This window comes from Podarcis gaigeae, assembly GCF_964106915.1.
Source record: "Podarcis gaigeae genome assembly, chromosome: 5".
Classification (NCBI taxonomy): Eukaryota; Metazoa; Chordata; class Lepidosauria; order Squamata; family Lacertidae; genus Podarcis; species Podarcis gaigeae.
Genome location: NC_139681.1, coordinates 50,409,919 through 50,429,923, shown reverse-complemented (window position 1 = coordinate 50,429,923; position 20,005 = coordinate 50,409,919). Strand labels below are relative to the sequence as shown.

Genomic DNA, 20,005 nt, shown 5'->3' with positions numbered 1-20,005 from the left:
TGAAATGCCAATATATCCCTTCCAGGGAGTAACTTCACATGTATCCCCGCCATGCTCCTACACCTACACACACACACACACGCAAGGCTTGACACGTGTCTTGAAACCCTGCTGTCTCCACATGTTGATACTCTTCAATGCTCTTCCTCACACTCCTGTGTTTTGTATCTCCATGGCACTTTTAATAATTGCCAGCTTTAAAAGCCCCCACCCACGCACCTTTCCACCTAACTTTACCTGGAACAGAGGTGTCCCAAGGGAACACAGACTGGGTGTCCACAGCAGGGTTGGGTCCCTGCAAGAGCCCTAGAGCCAGGGGAGGAAGGACCAACAGTGCTGCCAAAGCAGCCGGAGGGGAGCCGGGGGGGGGGGGGACCCACTATGGCCAGCCATTGGGAGCCAAGCTGGGTGAAGAAAAAGGGAAGCAGCACTGCTGGCTGGCAGTTGAAGCAGGGCACCTCAGAACAAGCTTCCTGGCTCCTCCCTCAGGACTGCCTGGCCCTGCAATGGAGGCAAAGGGAGGGAGTGGGAGAGGGAGAAGCACATCTCAGGATGGACCGGCCAGCCCAGTGTGGCTGCTCCAAGGCTTGATCGTTTAAGCAGTCGTCTTTTCTAGAGAAGCCCATCTAACAGCAATACAAATCATGAGATTGGAATAGGACCCCCTCCCCAAGTTTGTTTAAACCTAAACTCAATTACAGTATCCTTACGAGTAATTTGATTTATTATATTTCTATGCCACTTGTTATTCAAATGAATCCCAAAGAAGCTTACAAACAATAAATAACAATGATATGATAGAACATAATAGAACATCACAAATAAAAAAATTAATCATACAGAATAACAAATCATCAGTGAGTTACAATCTATAAAACACTGTTAACAAAGCAACAACTAAAAAAATAAACCAAAGAACAAAATTAAAACAAGTCATATTATACGATTAACAGATCGATACAGAATTTATAATCTATAGAAGCATATTAACAATGTTAAGAAAATAGCAACGTAAATATAAACTAAGCACTGTTAAGATCATACACACATGACCACTGACTTATAGGGTGAACCCTGTAAGAGAACCACCTCACCAGCTGTCTCTACAGGCAGATCAGTACAATAATTTATTATAGGACATATTGAATTAGTGTCATGTACTTGCCTGAACAGGGTAAAAACTTGATGAAGAGAATTTCATCATTAGTACAAAATTAACTAAGCTAGCACAAGAAATGGGGAAGGAAACAACTGTCAATCTATTTTTAATTCTGAAATAAAATGATAAGATACATGAATACTCCTATACACTAGTCCCTCCTATACTGAAATTTGAAATTTATACTTTCGTGAAATTACATTAGCATGAAACATATAACAGATTTTTTTAAAAAGAATTCCCATAGTATTTGACTTGCATTTATATTTTACCTTTCCTTTACACCAGAAAATCACACATGAAATGGCTTTTTTAAAAAAATGTAAGGTTCCAAAGCATCAATGCAGGACAAAGGAAGCACTTTCACTTTCACTTTCCCTCTCTCCACTGCAGAGTGAATATACTGTATTTTTCCGTCTATAAGATGACCCCATGTATAAGACAACCCCTATTTTGGGGGATTCAGATTTAAGAAAATGGGGGGAGATATATCTGTGTATAAGACACCCCCTAATTTTTGACATTATTTTTCAGGGGGGAAATCTAGTCTTATACATGGAAAAATACGGTATTTACTGTGGATATATTTCTTTCACATTTACAAATACTAAGAATTATACAGTGGTACCTCCAGTTGTGGACTGGATCTGTTCCGGAGCTCCAGTCGGATCCTGAGGCTTCCACAACCAGAGGGACCGCTTCTGTGCATGCATACACGGCAGTAGAGCGCTTCTGCGCATGTGCACGTGGCAAAACCCGGAAAAATACTTCCAGGTTTGCCGCATACGTATCTCGTATACATAACCAGAGGTGAACATAAGTCGAGGTACTACTGTATAATTTATGATTGACTGTATAATTTATTTTTATGCAGCTATTGTGGGATTTATGTGTGAGTCATGAGCACACGTTGTTGCATTTGCCTCAACAAAGCTTCTTTAAAGGGAAAAGCATTTGCAATCTTAAGTGATTGTGATATTTATGTTGTTATAAAAAACATTTATAGTTAAATATTTACAGATTTCCAGATAATCTGCAAAGCAGAATTTCAATTTATCCCATTCTTATTTAGTGCCTCATAAGGTGAATATTTATTCTTTACTTTAGTCCCAATTTTATCTTTATTCAATATTTTTCTTTAACATTTCTGTGCGATCTACTATATTATTACTATAAATGGCACCTTAAACCACCATTATTTCTCCCATTAGTGCTAAACCCCAGCAACAGCAGTAGGATGTCCAACAAAAGGGATGATGGAGAATGGCTTTGTAGATTTGCTACATATCACTGCTATTTTTGTTTTTGTTTCTTAATCATAGAAGGGTGGACATGTAAAGTAAAACATTAACATCTGTTCATAAAACAGCAGGGAATTACTCAGTAGCAGCTGGTCTGCCATCGCCCCTCCCAGGCATAGTGGGACAGCAGGCAGGGCAGTGTGAAAGTAGATAGAGCCACTTTTTTCTACTGATCCCACCCCTGTGCCCTTAACAGCAGTCTAAAATGCAGGAATTATGCCCACAAAGCTATTCATGGCGTAACTATATCAAGGGGGGGGGGGGAGGAGAGACATTGTGATAAAGGGGCTTTATTCCTTATAGCATAACACTGCAGCGCTCGTCAGCTCTTTTTTTTTTTTTTTTTTTTTGCATATCAGGCCCGTAGCATCCATGGAAATTTTCAATTTCATTGTTCTGCAAGGGACAATGACAATAAAGATATCGTAATCGGACACTACTATAAAAATAGTGTATGGGCGTATAGACACCAGCTTATTCTGTGAACCAACTGACGAACAAACATATCTACAGTACATGCTTCTAGCTACCATCCCAAACATCCAAAATAATCCATTGTATATAGCCAGGCCCTACGTTACAGCCACATCTGTACCAACTCTACAGACAGAGACTCTCACCTAAGAGATCTACTGCAAAACTTTTTAGAACTAAAATATCCACCTGATGAAGTTAAATAACAGATCAACAGAGCCAGACTGATACCCAGAGAGAACTTGCTGCAAGACAGACCCAAAAAAGAAAATAACAGACCACTAGTAATCACATACAGCTCCCAAGTTAAAACAGTTCAATGCATCATCAGAGATCTACAAGTGAAACTCCCCAAATCTCTTTTCTGATGAGGGCAGCTTTTGCATCTCACTTGGAAACTAAGGACCCAGAGTCTGAAGGAAGAATGGGGAGCCACACAATGCCAGATGAAGTTTCCACAGTCTGTGTTGATTTGGGGAGCCATGTCATCAGCTGGTGTTGGTCCACTGTGCTTCATTAAGTCCAGGGTCAACGCAGCCATCTACCAAGAGATTTTGGAGCACTTCATGCTTCCTTCCGCAGACGAGCTTTATGGGGATGCTGATTTCATTTTCCAATTGGACTTTGTCACCTGCCTACACTGCCAAAAGTATCAAAACCTGGTTCAATGCCCATGGGATTACTGTGCTTGATTGGCCAGCCAACCCACCTGACCTGAACCCCATAGAGAATCTATGGGGCATTGCCAAGAGAAAAATGAGAGACATGAGACCATGCAATGTAGAAGAGCTGAAGGCTGCTATTGAAGCATCCTGGTCTTCCATAACACCTCAGCAGTGCCACAAGCTGATAGCATCCATGCCACGCCACATTGAGGCAGTAATTGATGCAAAAGGGGCCCAAACCAAGTACTGAGTACATGTGCATGCTTCTACTTCTCAGAGGTCCAATATTGCTCTATTTGCAGTCCGTGTTCTGCTGATTTCATTTAATATTCTAATTTTCTGAGATTGTTAATTTGGGGTTTTCATCAGCTGTACACCATAAACATCACAATTGTAACAAATAAAGGCTTGACATATCTCGCTTTGCATGTCATGAGTCTATCTCATATATTAGTTTCACCTTTTAAGTTGAATTACTGAAATAAATGAACTTTTCCACAATATTCTAATTTTTCGAGTTTCACCTGTACAACCTCTCCTAGACAATGACAGTTCTCTTTCTCAAGCTCTGGGAGGAAGACCTTTCATTGCCTACAGACAGCCATCCAATCTTAAACAACTCCTCACCCACAATAATACAACAACCAGACTTAACATGGACACTGGTGCCAGCCTGCAATAAACCCAGATGCCAACCTTGCTGCCAAAAACACCCAGACAACACCATTACTGGCCCCAATAACATCAAACATACCATCTCAGGACTATTTAATTGATCATCTTCTAACATTGTGTATGCCATCAAATGCCAACAGTGCCCTTCAGCTCTCTATATTGGACAAACAGGCCAAACCCTACACCAAAGGATAAATGGACATAAATCTAACATCAGGATTACAAGACAGAGAAACCAGTAGGAGAACACTTCAATCTCCCCAGGACATTCTATACAAGATCTCAGAGTAGCTGTCATATTACAAAAGAATTTCAGAAATAAACTGGAAAGAGAAGTTGCTGAATTGCAATTTATTATTGAACTTAAAACCATGGAGAGACCTGGTCTGAATAGAGACATTGGATTCTTATATCATTATACATGATAAAGCTATTTTTAGCCATCTCATCCCTTGCTTTTTCCTGTAATTCCAATTGCAGCCTAACAGTCATCAACAGGTTTACCACAACTATCAGCCAATCACCCATTCCCACCACCCTTCTGAGTAATACCCCTCCCCTCCTTCTCACTATACGTATATAAGGGTCTGGTGACTTCTGTTTCAGTGTATCTGAAGAAGTGTGCATGCACATTAAAGCTCATACCAATAACAAACTTAGTTGGTCTCTAAGGTGCTACTACTTGAAGGATTTTTTTTATTTTGTTTCGACTACAGCAGACCAACACAGCACCTAACTGTAACTTACCAATCCTATAGGCACATGTATTATACCCAAGTACAAAATTAAGACTTGAGAAGTGATCCTGAGATTCCTGTTAGTTTGTCCCCAAACAGAAGCACGCTGGAAATGAAAAAGGTTCTACTTTATTTCCTCCCTGGAAAGCTGTGTAGAAATTTAGAAAATTCTGCAGCTAGTTCTATATGATTCCTTTTACAATGTTCTGATCAGTGTAAACAAAAAAAAATCCTTCCAGTAGCACCTTAAAGACCAACTAAGTCAGTTCTTGGTCTTTAAGGTGCTACTGGAAGGAATTTTTTTTGTTTTGACTATGGCAGACCAACACGGCTACCTATCTGTAACTGATCAGTGTACTTAGACCAGCACAGAGCTCAATTGCCTTCCTAGAAGTTACTGGTGAATAGTGACAAAGGGTATACTCAGAATATTATGCTGAGGGACAGCTGGTCAAGTGCAGTGGTGGGAACCTCAGTTGGGGGGTGGCCCCCAAGGCCACTCTAATCTGGCCCTCAGAAATTTCCCCAGGCCACCTGCTCCCCTCAGGCCACACTTCCCACTGGCCCTCCTTTGCCTCCTAAGTGTTTCTGCCTGGCTAAAATGTGTCCTTGAACTCAAATAATGCCTCTTGGTGCTGTTGTGTAACCAGCCAATAAAGGCTTATCAAGGGGAAAGCAATGTGTTTGTTTTTTAAATGCCTGGACATATTAGTCATGCTAAGCACACACACCCCACAGTTAGCTCCCTTTCCACTTTTGTAGCTTTGTTTGAGGAAAAATAAATAAATAAATAACTCACCCACTGAGGTGATTTTCTCCCCTGATGCTGGGCTCCACTTCCCTCCAGTTTCTGCAGGTCCCTTCTATTTTTCTCACACATATGCAAACAAATATTCTGCCAGCAAGGCCATAACATACATATATTTGCAGTTGGCTCCCCACCCAGAGACATGCAACCTCCTCTCTAGAAAATGGCCGCTCTAACCCTAACAAAGTCGAAGAAAAGTACTGCAGCTGGGTTGGTTGGGGGAGTTAATTAGAATCGCCCTGTTAGAAAATGCTGCAATTCAATTGGCTGGAGGCACTGATGAGGCTGGCCCTTTCTGTGTGCTACACGGCTGTGTTCTGAAGACCTCCAGACACGCTAATGGGATGCAGTTATACTATCTAGATACATGTTCAGTCCAAACAGTACAGTAGGTAGAATTTCTCTGTGACGAAACGTAGCTTTTCTCAAATTTTGTTCAGAGTTCTGCTAAGGGGCATTCCCCAAAGAAAGAAAGAAATGTAATGGTATATGGTAGGCAAGCATGCACAATGTATGATTTCCATTGAGCTGCGCTCATGGGAATTAAATGCAGTATTCAAGCGGCGGTCCTGGGCCTCCCTCCCGCTACTTTGCTTTCCTAGCTTCCCAACACCGCGTGTTGCTACAGGTTACCAAGACGGGAAAGGGCACGGGAGTGGGCACCTTAGTGCAATGCAGACACAGCAGCTCCTCGCTGCCTCGCCCATCCCCCTCCCGGTCACTAGTAGAGATGTGAGTCGTGTGAAGCAAGATAAGCAGCGGCACCCTGCCCGCGCGGCACTGCTAGTGGGCTAAGTACTTGCCATGGGAATCCCTCTTCTGCCCCTTAGCACCTTCCTTTGAGCTGCAGCCTGTCAGCAAGAGTTAAATATGCTGCTCCTTTAATGCTGATGGAGAGATAAGAACTCTCTCTGATAAGAGCCAAAGCCTTAAGGATGACAAACAAAGGCTTCTCCCGTCAGAGGAGATCAGGAGATCATCAGCAAAGTTTTTCAAAGTCTCAAAGTTGCTGCTTTTAAAAGTTGCTGCTCTGGCTGGCTCTCCCTTGCTTCCTCTACCAATAATCAATCTCTCTCCTTTTAAAAAAAAATGTTTAAAAATAATTTGCTGCAAGGATGCCAGCAAAGCTTTGTTTAAAGTGTAGGGTTCTGCTACTGCAAAAAAGTTTTTAAACTAGGGAGGTAAGGAATTGTTGAAGTGTGGCTGTGATTATTCTCCTCCTGACACAAGGGCAGGACCTAGCAAGACAGTGATTGTTCATTAGATGCATATGAGGGTGCCCACTTCCAGCTAAGCCATTCAAGAGACTGAAAATGGACTGGTTGTCTCCTGCTATGAAGGGTAGGACTCAAACCAATGGCTTCAGGTTACAAGAACGGAGATTCCAACTAAACATCAGAAAGAACTTTCTGATAGTAAGAGCAGTTCAACAGTGGAACAGTGGTCATGGACTCTCCATCACTGCATTGCAGGGGGTTAGACTAGATGACTCGGGGTCCCTTCCAACACTACAATTCTATGATTCTATGACTCCCAAGACACACTGAGTGATTTGATGAAGGGGGACAGAGATACCATATATTGGCTGAGAGCTGGCAGGTAAGGCAGCTTCTTTGTAATGAAAGCACCAGGTGAGCCTCCCTGAGAAGGGCATTCCACAAATGGGGAGCCACTGCAGAAAAGGCCTGTTCTTCTGGCTTTTAAGATTTTTGAGTTCCAGGATTTTTTGAAGGACTAAATTCAATTGTAGAAAGAGATGAGCTGGTGTTTGCCACTTTTCTACTTCAAAAGACGGCAGTAGGGAAGGACTGTGTAGGGTACAAATTTTATAAAATAAGTGAGTGAATGAATGAATGAATACATCATCTACAGAAAGGGGCACAGTCTCTACCATTTCCAGGGAGATACGGGGGAAGACTCAGGCAGGGGGAGTGGAAAATCTCTGCCAGTCAGTGCAGCTAAAGGGTGTGACCTGTGACCTTCCAGATGTTGTTGGACTATAACTCTCATCAGGCTAATGGGAGTTGAAAACCAACAATATCTGGAGTGTTATGGGTCCCTCATTCCTGGTGTAGAGACAATACTGAGCTAAATGGACCAATGGTCTGACTCGATAGAAGGCAGCTTCCCATGTTCCTATGAATGAAGAGGCATTAGAGTTCTTCTGTACAGTAGACATAATATAAATTAAACAATGCAAAATTAACTAAAAACTTTATAAAAGTGCACAAAATTGCAAGAGCATGGGGCAAGTTCTGCAATCCTACGCACAGATACCTGAGCATATGTCCCATTGCACTCAGTGGCATTTACTGCTGAGTTGCACTATCTGTGGCTCATTAACTATAATGTCAAAGGCACGACCACTATTGCAAACAAAAGCCTATAGCTTCCAACACTTAACAACAAACACAACTGAGGCTTATTTTATCAGTGTGATATACTATGATTTGAATGCCAGGAAAATGCAGCATCCCTGAATTCTCCTTTGAGAGAATACAAGCAGCAAGCTGTACACTGCTCTACAAAAAAGTATGCAAAACCCCCCAATTACACAGGATAGGGACATACATTCAGGATTTTTTAATGTGGATTAGTTAACAATTTCACCATCCTGTTTTACAAGATTGGGGTGGTTGAACAAGGTAAAAGGGTGGATTGATTCCTATCCTTCCAGTGCATGCTCTTGGGATTCTAATTCATTCTAGTAATTGTAACTAATGAGGATGTAGGAATTTTATCCAGATTCATTACAGTGAAGAAAAATGATATGATGATGTGTAGGTCGCATTGGTCTCTTCTCTATCCCATAATATGGCAATGTTTGTTTTAAATCCAGCGACTCTCAAATTACCAGATATATTTTATTCAGTATTCTTGAGTCTGTCCAATTAAGCTAGACTCCGGTGGGCCTGGGATTTATGTCAGTCTCCTTCTGGTTTTATCCAGAACATCCATCAGCCTGCAGACCCACCACATACGTTATATCATGCAAGGCCATGGCACAGCGGAGTACACTGAGGCATTCAGGTGATCTTTAATAAAAACTGCTGAGCAGCTCAGCTAATTGAAATCGCCAGGCAATTGCTATTGTCCATTCAGCTGCAAACAGAACAAGAGGAAGTATTATGTCTGTAAGTTACTGGCCAGAATTCAAGTTATTGTCTGATGGATTTTCCATTTGCAACTAAGAATGTGTTTGTTGTTTCATTTAATGAAACATGTTGCATTACAATAGGCAGCATTTGTGAAGGTAGTGTTCTAAGCATTTTCTGTTATTGTAGTCTATAGGCCTGCCCATTCCTTCCTCCTAATTGTGACTGAACACCCTAAAAATGGCATGCAAACCTGGAAGATTCACTTAGAAACAGGTCCAGAGCCAGAAAATCAGGGATACTGGTGTGTGTGTGTGTGAGTGGAGAGCTCCTGGCTGTCAGGGTGTTGCATACTTTACAGTTTGTGTAATCCTGTTCAGGCTGGTCCATTAGGGCAAATGGGGTGTTGCCCCCCAACCTCAATCAACCTTCAGCCAGCTGCCACCTGCCTACCTTCCTACTTACAACCATTCCAGAGGGTGGCACTGGCTGTCAGCTTCATCCTCCTTAGTCTGAGTGTTGCCCTTGTAGAACTTAGCAGGGAAGAGGATGGAGGCAAAACTAGAATGTGTTGGCTTTTCCTTTATTGACTCTGGCTTCACCTACTGTTTGGGCTCATTGGTCTTCTGCCTCAGTAGTTCCCATGGCCACCAACCAACACACGGCACTGGCACTTTACTGCTGCTCTCTATGTTCTGTGGCCACACAAGGGGCTATGTCCAAAATAGTGAGGAATACAGGAAATATACCCACCTTCCTAGGAGGTGTGAGTGTCTGTGGACACACAAATGAGGTATATGAGCTATGTGAGGAAGAGTTGTTACCCAAATTTTGTTGGGGAACTATAGCTATGAATACTTTGAAAAAAGAAGAAATTATAATCAACAATATCCTTGGATTGTTGCATTTTTGTCTGGCTCTTTTTGTTGTGCCCAGTTAGTCAATACAGAGCAGCTGCATTCTGTCTCCCTCCCTATTTCTTTCTCCAAAAAAACCAGACACTTGTTTGATTGTTCTTCACATCTGACTGCACACGTACCATCCAGCTGCTCCTCAGGCATGGCAGGAGGAATCCAAATGGAATTGGCCATACCTCCCACCTGCCTCCATCTTATCAAACTTCTCTTGAGAAAGGGTATGTGTTGTGTGTGAGAATTCAAGGGATGGGAGGGAGCTGGAAGTCTGAGGTCAAGATTTGCCATTCCGTCTTAGTTGATGCTTATTGATATCCCTGTCCATGAGCTCTCTGTGTGCAACAGTGAAATGTTAGCAATCTACCTTGCTGGGCTGTTGTAGAATGAGTGAGAAGAAAATAATTGCCATCTACACTGAGCCTTGGCTACAAGTCTAGCAATCAATCTACTTACATAAATGTTCATGTCTCCCTCAGCTACAATGGCTAATAAATACTCCATTCTGACAACTGTATTGAAGATGAGGGTCCACCCCCCTCTCCTGGGAAATAATAAACTACTGCATCCTGACTGCCATGCAGCCGTCTTGACCTCATTTATTAGACTACCCATTGACCTTTCACTATAGCTTAGCCAGACCTATCAAAGGAGCACACACATTCAGGAAAATGGGCAAAATTAATTCTTTGTGCAAATCCCCTGGAAATACTCTTCTGATAATGTCACTATTTTATTAGGCAATTTAATGTTACTTTTAAACTCTTTTTTTAGTCACTCAGCAGAGTGTTTTTAGAAGGGCCTCTCATTTTTGGCACTGCAGTTTTGGGTCACCTTGTTTGTGAAATCTAAAAGACGCAAAGCACAATTTATACGCACATGGTAAGAGCGCTTTCACACACTGGAAATCATTTTCCGGGGCATGGTTGAGTGCTTGTCTCATCAAGTGTGTAGCTCACTCAAAAGCTGCTGTTTCCAAAAATTGTGGCTCAAAGTTACTGCAAAATTACCTTATGGTTACTTTTCCATTTGGCAATTATCACATGAATCACAATACTGTAAATGAGCAGGAATCAACAACGCAAGTACAAGCCCATTTTCGCAAGTGTTTTTTGCATCTAATAAAAAAGGCAATTGAACGTTCTTTCATCTTAGGTAATCTTGGGTTTGTTTGAAATGTGAACATGTTATACAGAGGTCTTACTGGTTTATGCAGGCAAAGCATTTTGCTCAAGATTGGTTAGCACCACTAGAGCTGTGGGGAGAATATTGGACAGGACTCACCAAGGATCCCCTTCAGCGGAAGCCTTGAGCAAGGACTTCTCCTTTTGCTATGGGGAACCCCCACCCTCACCTCTACAAGCCCTGAATTTGGCTCTGGGCAGGTCTGAAGAACTCCCAAAACAGCATATGGTGGGGAAAGAGGGGGGATTGTTCCATCTGGCAAGCTGAGATGCTTGCACAGACAACAAGTTCATAATAGAGTGGCATTGAATTCCACCCATTCATTATGTTTATTTTGCATGTGTTTGCATGAGTATACGGTATAGGCAAACATCAGCAATTCTCATCCTCTAGGGAGACCTGCTTGAGCGATTTACCATCAACAGCTATTTAAGTTGAAGTCGGGCACCCATTATCTTTAAAATATTTATATTTCAGCAGAAACAAACAGCTTTACTGTAAAGGCAATGTGAGCCCATCAAGGTATTAAACTTACAACTCCAAAATGAACAGAAGGAAAATTGCTTTGCCATCCCATACCTAGAAATTTTGCTTTTATGAGAAGAGTGTCATTTATATTTTACATTCAAGGAGGACACATAATGTAAAGAACTAACATATTGGGCTGTGATAATGTGAAGTTCTCATGCCAGGAAGAGCAAGATCTGCCATATTCTGCAAAGCTAACCAGAATCTGGAAGCTGCAATTACTGAAATGTGAAATGATAGAGGGTTAAGCGCAGTTATCTTCTTGTACCAAGTGGACAAACACAAATTCAGATGGTTGCTACCTTTCAAGGTGACCCGGAAATTACAACTAATCCAGAATGCAGCAGCTAGACTGGTGACTGGGGGTGGCCGCCAAGACCACATAACACCGGTCTTGAAAGACCTACATTGGCTCCCAGTACGTTTCTGAGCACAATTCAAAGTGTTGGTGTTGACCTTTAAAACCCTAAATGGCCTCGGCCCAGTATACCTGAAGGAGCTTCTCCACCCCCATCATTCTGCTCGGACGCTGAGGTCCAGCGCTGAGGGCCTTCTGGCGGTTCCCTCATTGCGAGAAGCAAAGCTACAGGGAACCAGGCAGAGGGCCTTCTCGGTAGTGGCACCCGCCCTGTGGAACGCTCTCTCATCAGATGTCAAAGAGATAAACAACTACCTGACATTCAGAAGACATCTTAAGGCAGCCCTGTTCAGGGAACTTTTTAATGTGTGACATTTTAGTGTATTTTTGGTCTTTGTGGAAGCTGCCCAGAGTGGCTGGGGAAACCCAACCAGATGGGCAGGGTACAAATAAATAATAATAATAATAATAATAATAATAATAATAATAATTATTACTTATATTTTGCATCTGATCACCCTATTCTCCACAGATCTCTCCCTAACATTTTGTCATCTTCCTTCTATAGCTAAATTTAATGTAAATAGAACATTATATTAGATTTTATTAAAGTTTTAAAATTACAATAGTACCGTGTATCTTGCCAATATAGTATGACAAATCTCAGAAAACTGGGTTGTGACCCATTCTTTCATGGGCACTCCTATATTTAAGGAAAGAGTTCAGTGAGCTTTTTCTCTTCTAAAAGTTAAATAAGCTAGCTTTCTCTGTCCTCACCCAGCTTGGCACATGTGGATCACAACATGCTGGCCATGCAGAAAGAGAGACTGGTGTAGTGCTCAAATTACAGAGAATGGTGCATCCTATTCTATTCTTTGCCACTCCCTGCTGTTTCTAGAAGACTGAAGTGGGCCATAAAGTTGGGTGCAGTCAGGAAGTGGGGTGTGTACATTTCCATAAGGGCTTATAAGAAACTGCTGGATTGGTATGTGACTGTCCCTTGGGGTAATTCACAGTACTTCAGCCAACAGCCTTTTCACATTTGAACCTTTTGGATTGACTCTGCTCACCCAGGCTGACTGTCCTTCTAGGGTCCTTCTAGACAGGAAGATGTACGGTATGTTCCAGCTGAGGCTTGCTCTAGCAACAAGGTCTTCCCAAGCTCTGGCAAGGTTCTGTATTCTTGGTTATTGTTCAATTCTGCCTTCTGATTAGTCATACTGTCCTGACTTAGTATCTCTTAACATCTCACCAGTAAATGCTAACATTTGCCATACTTCTGACATTTCTATATTATTTCCAGAATAAGATCACTAATCAAAACTTGATTTCTTAACTAATGTTGGCCCTTGTAAAACAAATGAACAGCTATTATCATTCTAATTTAGGGTTGCTATATTTTGAAGAGCAAAAAAAGAGGACACATTTGCTGACTTCTACTTTTAACTATGGATCTCTATGATGACTCTCATTATGGAAAATGAGGACATGTCCGGAAATAGAGGACATATGGCAACCCTATTAATTATCTGAGACATCTATTACAGCTACTCACCTAATAGTATGCTATCCCCCCTATACACACACACTTTAGAAAAAACAACAATTTACAATGTGTTTACTGAGGCTTGTAGAGATATTCCCCCAAAGTATTTGAAAATAGAGTTTCCTTCCAGCAAACACTGAGAATGAGGCCACAATGCATGATGCACGCCTGTCCCTTAGAAACCCAAGATTATTTGTTCTCCAACTGTTCTAAAGGTAATTAAGGAACATTGCATGTTCCTCAATTAATGATTCCTCATTCAGTGGGGGGATCTTTGATAATAATTTGTTTTAATCAGGGTAGAGACTGTGAAACGGGGGGTGGAATCCTCTAAACAATTCAGTGAAGAGGAACAAGGAATTTTTAATCAAGCAGAAAAGCTCTAAAAGGTTTGAGGGACACATCCATCATAAATTAAGCTTCCTGTTTGTTTCTTTATTCAGATCCCATAAAACAGCATGATAATAATCTTCAAAGGCCATTTTATCAACTGGTGGTAAAGTTTGTGGAAGGTGTGAATGATAAAAAACCAGAAGTGGAGTTCAATAAATGAAACACATTATTGAAACCTCCTTTTTCAGTGTATCCCAGTTCAGTTCTATAAGCCATCTCTGAATGCTAAAGTTTACATGTTTGATTTCTTAGCAGTTTCATCCTTTCGTTCCACTGTAGGATGTAGAAAAGAGAAAGGTGAGGTACTGTTAAGGTTCAACACACTACATGTGTTTGGCAAGTGCAGACCAGAGGCTGAGCCTTTTCTGTCATGGTACCCAATTTACAGAACACACTCCTCAGTAGCAGTTGCATGACACCACCATTATTATCTTTTTAGTGTTATGTTAGCTATAGAACAAGGTCAGGGGAGTCTTTGGCCTTCCAGATACTGTTCAACTACAATTCCCATCTTTAATAATTGGACATACTGGCTAGGGTTGATGGGAGTTGTAGTTCAGTAATATCTGGAGATGCAAAGTTTCCCCACCTGTGCTCTAAAACAAGCCCTAGAACATCACCTCTAGGCTTCCATGGCAGACAAATTGATGTGGAAATTACTTGCTGAAAGTAAAAAAGGTTGAACCGCTTTAAATTTAAATTGTGTGACTTTGCCACACAAATGGCAAGCCCTAGAAAGACACAATTGGATAGGAGAGGTCCATGAAGTTTTTAGAGCAACTGTAACTCATGAAGGGAAACAAGATAATTTTTTGCTTAATCTAGGAGTGAAAAGTGGGAAATGATATGAATCAATCTTAACCCCTTTCTGCCTGTGGAAGCTTTAGTTGAGATTCCTGCATTGCAGGGGGTTGCATTAGATGGCCATTGGGGTCCCTTCCAACTCTACAATTCTATGATTCTATATGCCTTTTACCCTGAGGTACTCTGGCACTTCCCACACTCCCCTGAACTACCTTTCCATTTTATTCAAGCTGTGTGTTGGGTCTGTATTGGGAATTTCACTCATTGCCCTCTTTATCTCCACTGCCACCAAAGATAACCCTTATTGGAACACTTCATCCCTGAAGTAGCCAAGGATGAGGTATGTGGTGTAATACAACTGATTTATTAAAAATAAACACAGTTTTCAACATAACTCTGTACATAAGCATATGGTTTCAAAGGTTCCGGTTTCTTATTTATTACCTTATTGCAGTCATAACAGTGGCTACCATACGGCTGTTCTTATAATACTAATCAACCCTGCTTCCCTTCCACCACTGTCACACTCCACTCTCCACACTCCACTCTATCTTCTGAACTCCTGACTCAGGCTGACCCTCAACTCTCTCACTACTCACCTTCAAACTCTCTGCCATTCATTACCTAGCTCTCATGCTCTCCCCATCTCACATTACCATAATTCTGCTATTATACTTGCCATAATAATAGTATACCTTAACTACTTTAGTATATATGTATATATAATATTATATACAAACACCAGAACATCATAGGGTTCTCTATAAAGATCTGTATTTTTAAAATGCTGCAATATTTTTTTGTTTGTTGAGAAAAATTGTACCACTACATGACTTGGCATTTATTCAAGGGTCACCATTTTCTGTCCTTGGGGAATATATGCTCTGATCTTACAGGGCACTTATCCATCCAGCTCAGAGCAATTTAAGAATTGGGGAGGGTGGGAGACATTCCAACCACTCTGTTCTTTGTCTGTCTTGTTATTGCACAAAACAGCACGTTTTTATTTGCTGCAGTGTCAGAGAAAGGAGAACATCACAGTGAGTATTAGGACCAGACACTTCCTTTAATCGTGATATTTCTGATGTGCTGTTGCATTTTCCTGAATGCTGTATTGTGCTACTCTGGCACAAAATGCATGACAATGCTTTGTGACAGAAGCAAGGCTAATGAAAGGTTTCCGTTTCCGTTTTGTACTTCACTTTTTTACCTGTTCTGCCTCATCTCCTCAAATCTTACAATTTTGACAGGCGCTAATACCTGCCAGTTATTAATCATGCTGCATGACCTCCTGGCCTCTTAGTGTAATTAGATGTGTGACCTATTGCTCTGCCATCTCAGAATAAGTACCAGCATTGTAGGTTGCTTTTCATAAATTTCATTTGTTTGGACCCTTCTGTAGCCAAAGTTGTTCTTTTATTTTTATTTTTTTGTCAAAAAAGATTATGTTCTTTCTACCTCCTGTAAATATTTGTAAACAGTTTCTCACATTCCCTTAATCAATATTTTAACATGTTAATTCCAGAGGGCAATATGAGCTGACATGTATCCTCAGCTATTTCCACGAGGGAAAATGTCAGTTCCTGCAGATCTGGAGACTTGACTAGGAGCTGACAACTTTTCAGCCAGCCCTTAGCAGCTGTGCCTTTAACACCAGCTTGATTTACAGCAATTTGGAATCTTGTGCACAGTTCTGGTTTCCACATCTCAAAAAAAGGACATCAAAGACCTGGAAAAGAGGTGTAAAAAAGCGGGTGGGTGGGGGAACCAAAATGATCAAGAGGTTTGGTCTCTTTCCATACAATGAAAGACTACAGTGGGGGCTTTTTAGTTTAGATGACTTAAAGGAAGACATGGCTGAGGTTTATAACAGTATGCACAGTGTGGAGAAAATGGATAGAGAAAAATGTTTCATCCTCTCTCATAATACAGGAAATTTGAGTTGCTCATAAAATAAGCAGTAGATTCAACACATGCCACATCAAAAAGTATGTCTTCACACAAAGCATATTTAATCTGTGAACTTCATAGACAAAAAATGTGTGGTGACTTAAAAGGGGATTAGACAGATTCATGGTGGATATGTCTTTCAATGTATTAAGCTATGAAAGATACCCTCCACTTCCGTAGGCCAGATACCTCTGAATACCAGTTCCTGAAGACATAGAAGGTGGGGGGGGGGGGAGAGAGTTAGTCATCATTTCTTGTGTATGGGATTTCCAGAGGTGTCTGGGTAGATACTATTGGAAACAAGATGGGCCCTTTTTCTGATCCAGCAGGGCTCTCCATGGGCTATTAATTAGCAAAATATCATGTTTAGCTTCATGTGAAACACCTCACCTATTAATTTATGCATACAAAACAGTTGTATTATATACAGCTGCAGGGCATCTGAGTTCTGCTTCCAGTCTGCCAACTTTTTTTTTTACAGGGCTTTTATGCCTTTAACTGTTGCTTGACAAAGAGATGCAGGCAATGGGGACACGGGTCACCTGCAAAATATTTTGCTTGTCACATCACAGTTAAAGGTACACCAGCCTTTCACAGCTCTCTTATAAGAGCTTGCATCAACTCTTCTTCAGGTCAGAACTGATCCTGAGCTTAAAGCTGAAACTAGGCTTGATTTACAGCTGTCATAAAACTGTCATTAAAAATTTGCATGTAGATGAAAAGTACATGTTGAGCAAATGAGAAAACATCTTGGGGGGAAATATGCGTAGATGTTGTTAAGCAACAAGTCTGGATTTAAATTATAGCATTTGAACTGGTGCCATCAATTTTCAAAATAGGTTGGCAGCAAATTAATTAAATAACTGCGGTCTGTCTATAATTCTGCATGAAACTATGACGAGATGGAGCTTTGTACAGACAATTCTCCAAATGGAGGAGTGGGACATTTGCTGCACATTTTAGATTTGCCAAAACTTTACAGAAATCTTAATATTTAGGTTTAGTCATGGAATCCCATACAACAGTTTGTATTTAATGGTAAAAGTAGGATCCAACACTTGAAAAATAGGACAGGTGCTTATTTTGCCACCTGACTCCGAGAACTGGGGAATGTAAAATTGAACATGAGTTCAATACTCCAGTAGGCAGCTTGCGTATTTAAGTAGAACAGTATGCTGCCTCCCTTCTTCAGAGCTGTCTAACTGCACTATGCTGTAGTGACAATCACTACAAAAAGTGCCAATTCTTGCAGAATCCTTTAAGTTGGATATTTCAACCATCAGTTTATAGCTAAAGGCATGAAGTCAAAAGGGTTCAGAGTGGTCACCTATACACATACTAGTGCTTCAGAAAGAGGTCTTTTCCTGATCTTTGAGCACTGGCTTTCAAACAACTGCACCACTATTCTGTTCTCCTAGGAGAACATATCAGATGAGGAAGGAGTCCCACACAGCAAAACACGTAACATCTGGAGAGAGCCCGCTTTGACAAATAGCACATTTAAGAGCTGCAGAAATACTGCATGTATGAACAACCCTGGAAAGCAGGAAACAGAAAATGATATAGCAGAGACAATCACACTGTTTGGTTTAAATAATAAGAGCATGTTATTATTATTTTTCCTTTGTTTATTACATTTATATATCACCTTTATTCCAAGGAGCTCAGGGTGGCATACATGGTTCTCCCCCTTCCCTCCCCATTTTATCCTTGCAACAACCCTAGGCTGAGTGAGGGTGACCCTTGTCTCCCAGATCCCAATCCAACACTCTAACCACTACACAACACTGGCTCTAAAAAGCCCTCTCAAAATAAAAGTAACAAATCCTTATAGTGCTGAGAATTAGCTTTCAGTTCTGCCCGAGGAAGACTTCTTGGTGACTGCAAAGCTTTCACCAGTGAAAGTTGTTCTAATAAAATATATAACCACTTTACATATTTTCGGATTGGTGTTTTTTTTTTTTTGCAACTACTGTCTCACCTGCACATCAACCAGTGGCAAGTTCCTATTAATTCATGAAGCCAAGGTCTCGATTAAATCCATTGTTCTTTCTTCTAGAACCAGTCATGAATTTCTGTTCTCCATTTAATTATCTTCATGTCAGCAATATTTATAAGGTGCATAAAAAGGACTCTTGAATAAGCATATTTTAATACCTGTTTTCCATATGGTATTAGTGTTCTACCAAATGTAGCACTAAATAAAATTTCCTCCTTGACTGGTACTTCCTTGCAACAGACAATAGAGCTAGTGCTAGAAATACAGTAGTATACTCTCATCGCTGTCACTTATTAAAATAATGATCTAAACCTCACCAACTCTTTAGGATGAGCTCCTCTGCCCTTTTCCAGCATGGAAAAGGATATTCAGGAGTTCATATGCGCACTTATAAAGCCTTCCAAACTGCTTACTTACAAAGGAGAAGTCTTAGATGGACAGGATTGTGGATGATGTTTACTTCACAGAGAATAAGCCTTTGTGTGACCTAGAAGAATGGAAATGGTAACTCTTCTGGACAAGAAAGCTGGTTGTTTTGGGTGGTATTAAATTTAAATAATTTACACTCACACAATGGGACTGACCTCCTCTTCCCCATACGTGCCATCCACAAATCTGCTCCAGTGGGGTGTGGGAACACCTAGAACAGTTTTGGTGGGGGGCAGAGGGAGAAGAGAAGAACTTTCCATTTTACAAGGAGAAATCCTTGCATTGACAGAATGTTGACTTGAGCACGACCTTGGATTCCATCCCATGTAATTTGGGAACACTGGTATTAGACATCATACCAAACATTGGGGCAAAAGACCGGGCTCCCTCCACACTCTTATCTGGCACTTTCAGACCCATATGGGGCTAGGATGCATGTATGGCGCTTGTCCTATGCATGTGTTAACCCTATGCCTGAAGGAGTGGAATTGAACCTCTTGCACAACTTGCCCCCAAAGCTGCATGTCTTGCCAGTCCCACTGTCTATTGAGACTGGGTGTCTGCAAAGGGTAACAATTGGTAACTCCGATAGCATGGCTTTCCCATCAAGTGGACATATATGCTCATACACCCTTATGTGCACAGATTTCCCCTTTGCAGATGTCCATGCTCAATGCATGTATATTGAGTGCAGGGCTGGCAGCTGTGAAATGCCGGGAATGAGGCTGAATGGTGTGATCCAGCTCTCCCTGTACAAGTTAGCAATTCACACACTTATGTTAACATGTACTCAAGGCATCTGTATTGACAGTACCTGCTTGCCCCTTCAGAACCTATTTCTCTCCATGTCCCCTTCTCTTTGTTATTGTCTTCCTTCTGTGCTGATCTTGGACTTTTTCCAAGCAAGAAATCCAGCTGATGATCGCTCATTCTGACATAGCATTGGAGCAGGAACATTATAAGTGGATGCCCATAATATGGACAGAAT

At 41.2% G+C, this 20,005-nt stretch overlaps 1 long non-coding RNA gene across 1 annotated transcript in view; it reads right to left on the bottom strand.

Annotated features, from left to right (window-relative positions):
* LOC310845811 overlaps nt 1-6,452 on the bottom strand; it is a 50,622-nt gene extending 44,170 nt beyond the window's left edge. Inside the window, exon 1 of the long non-coding RNA XR_014564963.1 lies at nt 5,811-6,452. This is a non-coding gene — a long non-coding RNA (uncharacterized lncRNA). The remainder of the gene's footprint in view (nt 1-5,810) is intronic.
* Between the last annotated feature and the right edge of the window lie 13,553 nt (nt 6,453-20,005).